Raw genomic sequence first — 3,648 nt, forward strand, 5'->3', positions numbered from 1 at the left:
ACACACACACACACACACACACACACACACTTCCACATAGTGACATAACATTATGTCTTAATAATGTTTCTAACATCTGTTAGCTGTCAATATTATACATAAATATATAATATATGAGCCATATTACTGCAATATTTCAATGTCATATATGCATGTAATATGTCAGTAATATTATTACAATATTACATTATAATATGTAATATTACTGTGATATTGCAATATTACTGTGATATTACTGTAATATTACGTGCTATGTGGGTTGTTACTATGATAGAATTTTTAGAGACTTATCGTGTCCTATCATTTTGTTGAAATTTATCATGAAAAAATCACTAGAAATATGTCATAATTTGTGGTGTATTAACGATGGAAGAAACGCAAAGTTCTTTATCGTATAAAGGAAACCTATCGTTCTCGATTGTGTACGAACGATATTTGATTTGTACGTATAATTACGATAGAAGGCATGCATCATAATCTATCGTCAAGTGGTTACGCCAAGAATGGGTGTTTTTCTATCGTCTTTTTACAAAAAGCGTAACACGTTTTGGCTAAGTACATTCGTCAACAAAATTATCGTATAGGTAAATTCATGTAAAAATTTAGCATAAATTTATAAACAATTACGATAGAAACGATAGATTCTTTGCAAATCCTTTCAGTTTTTATCGCTTTCTTTCTTTCTATTTTTTTTTAATCACAGGAAAACATTACGGTTTTAATGTGTAAGCTGTCTTATAAAATAATTTTCTAAATGTAATCGCGCGCTGTCACTTTTCTATTACAACGTTGAGAAAACGAAAGATAATTATCTTTGGGCAACGTTGAGAAAACGAAAGATAATTATCTTTGATTTTGTGTTACACGTCGCTCGCTGCGTCATTTCTATATACATGATGCAGCCGAAGCGGCGCCACGCTTCGATTCGGCACACAGATATGTCATGCATATGTGTCAGTATATCAAGTCTCGCTATGTCTCGTAGTTATGGAGGACGCGGCGAGATGCGATTTGCGAGTGTCACAGTCGCACGTCGGCCGAAAGCATCTTTCTTTCCACTGCTGCTTTCTGTACGCTGATTTGTTAAGACAAAATAATTAATTTCTCAAAAACTATTGCGAATATCGCAAACCGGCACGGGACTTTCTTGCTCATTTCAATCTGTTCTACATTCTCACTAAAGATCATCATGGAGGTTCGGAACACCCTATATATACAGAGTGTCTTACACTATCCTCCAGGCATTTAGTGGAGACATGGAATAGGTTGATGAACATAAAAGTCCTATACCGTTTTGCGAAATTCGTAATAATAGTCGAGTAATTAATTGTGAAAGATTAAGGAAAAGCATGTGCTGAATGGTAGAGGACGGACCGCTTGAATCAGCGCAGCGCAATAATATAGCGCGCGGATGTCGTGCGTGGCGATTGGAAGACAATGCACCATTGACTATACTTATATCGCTGTGCTCCTACATCTCGCCTCGACACGGTGCGGCAAGACGTAGGAGCGCAGCGGTATAAGAATAGGCAGTGGTGTGTTGTTTTCCAATCGCCACATCCTGTATACATGGTGTCTCACACTCTCCTCCGGGCATTTTGTGGGGACGTAGAATGATTTGATGTGAACATAAAAATCCTATACCGTTTTACGAAATTCGTAATAATAGTCGAGTAATTAATTATGAAAGATTAAGGAAAAGCGTGTGTTGAATGGTAGAGGACGGACCGCTCGAGTCACAGCGCGGTCCAGTAATAAAGCGCGTGGATGTTGCGCGGTGATTGGAAGACAATGCACCATTTGCCTATTCTTATCTCGGCGCAGCAAGACGTAGGAGCGCAGCGGTATCAGTATAGGCAGTGGTGCATTGTCTTTCAATCACCGCGCGCGACATCTGCGCGCTATATTATTGGGCCGCGCTGTGATTCGAGCGGTCCGTCCTCTACCATTCAGCGTGCGTTTTTCCTTAATCTTTTTTATTTAGTGTCTCAACTATTATTGCGAATTTTGCAAAACGGTATAGGACTTTTATGTTCACATCAACCCATTCTACGTCCCTATAAAATGCCTGAAGGAGAGTGTGAGACTGTATGTACTAGTATATATACCCGCGTAAGACGTGCCAAAAGAAAAATATAAGTAGAACAGATAAAAGTGAACAAAAATTATAGAGGTCATTTTTCAAACAATCATGTAAAATTTCAAGATATTAATTAAAATAGTTGGGCATATCAGAGCGCGGAGACGCGGTATACGGGATATACGTCTCGCCGCGGCCGGCGAAGAAAATGGACGAGCACGCACGTATACGGACGCACCCACGAAGCTATTCATTTCCATATGCCAAATGGTCCACCTCTCTGGCCTATAAGATAGACCCGCGAGCAATCGTCCATTTTCTTCGCCGGCCGCGGCGAGCTATATGTCACGCCTGCCGTGTCGTCGCGCTCTGATATATCCAAATATTTTAATTAATATCTCGAAATTTTACGTGGTTTTTTGAAAAATGATCTCTACAATTTTTGTTCACTTTTATCTGTTCTACTTATATTTTTCTTTTGGCACATCTTATGCGGGACAGCCTGTATATATAGACAATATATATGTGATAATATATATTTTACTTACGGAAATTATTATTTCACTAAAGATAACTCTCGAAAACATATTTAATCACTTTTACAAATAAGCTGCCATTATTACTTTATAAAACTTCATCTTATCATATTATCGAAATAGGTAAGGATTTTTCTACGAAATACAACACATATGTCGTACGTTCACACAACGACTGACGACGCTACTTTACACAATAACGTCGTAATATATAGGCGATGACAAAGCGCTAGAACTATGCATAAGATAACGTAAGTTTTGAATCACGTACCGACAAAAACTTGCTACCCGCATCAGTGACGACCGACGAGTAACGTGTCGTGATAAAATCGAATTTCATTCTACTGTTAGTAGGACATCTTCCCTCTCTTTTCCAAGTAGGAACGTAGCGCATCGTAACAGAAGCTTAATCATATTGATAATTTATAATAAATGTTTCAAAGAATTACTTGTAATTTTAGTTTAGTGTAACATTTTTAATATTTAAAAAATATTACTGTTTTGTACATAATAACATTTCATTAGTATTGAAATGAAAATAAGTATGAATACATATGTAAATAGGTAGGTAGAAAAAGAAATATAACTCGATATTATATATGCAGTAGTATTTATTGATTGGTTAACTGACAAAAATGTACCATTTTAACTTATGTATTACATGATATTTTCGAGCAACGTAATATGTAATAGAGATGTAGCGTGAAGTAATACTCTCGCGTCTAGCTTGGGGCCCGACTTTTGCAGGATACAGTATTGCTGAAATTCCTGCAGCCAATCAGACTTCAACAGAGAGTGCTTACGATAACGAGAGTAGAGCGAGTGAGATCTGTATAATCCGAGAGAATAGTATAATCTTCTATCTACAGGGTGTCTCGCGTAAAACGTACCAAAAGAAAAAAATAAATAGAACACATAAAAGTGAACAAAAATTGTATAGGTCATTTTTCAAACAACCACGTAAAATTTCGAGATATTAATTAAAATAGTTGGACAAATTAGAACGTGCGACGCGACAGGCGGGACATACGG

The 3,648-nt window shown here is 37.1% G+C and overlaps 1 protein-coding gene across 1 annotated transcript in view; it reads right to left on the reverse strand.

The window, feature by feature from the left end:
* Positions 1–2,912, reverse strand: part of LOC116853277 (phospholipid-transporting ATPase ABCA1-like) — a 27,598-nt gene extending 24,686 nt beyond the window's left edge. The window contains exon 1 of the mRNA XM_032834272.1: positions 2,629–2,912. The gene's annotated coding sequence lies outside the window, so the exon portion shown is untranslated. The remainder of the gene's footprint in view (positions 1–2,628) is intronic.
* Positions 2,913–3,648: the final 736 nt, after the last annotated feature.

Source organism: Odontomachus brunneus, unplaced genomic scaffold (genome assembly GCF_010583005.1).
Source record: "Odontomachus brunneus isolate Ranch 3 - 2012 unplaced genomic scaffold, Obru_v1 Obru_scaffold_299, whole genome shotgun sequence".
In the NCBI taxonomy this organism is placed as follows: domain Eukaryota; kingdom Metazoa; phylum Arthropoda; class Insecta; order Hymenoptera; family Formicidae; genus Odontomachus; species Odontomachus brunneus.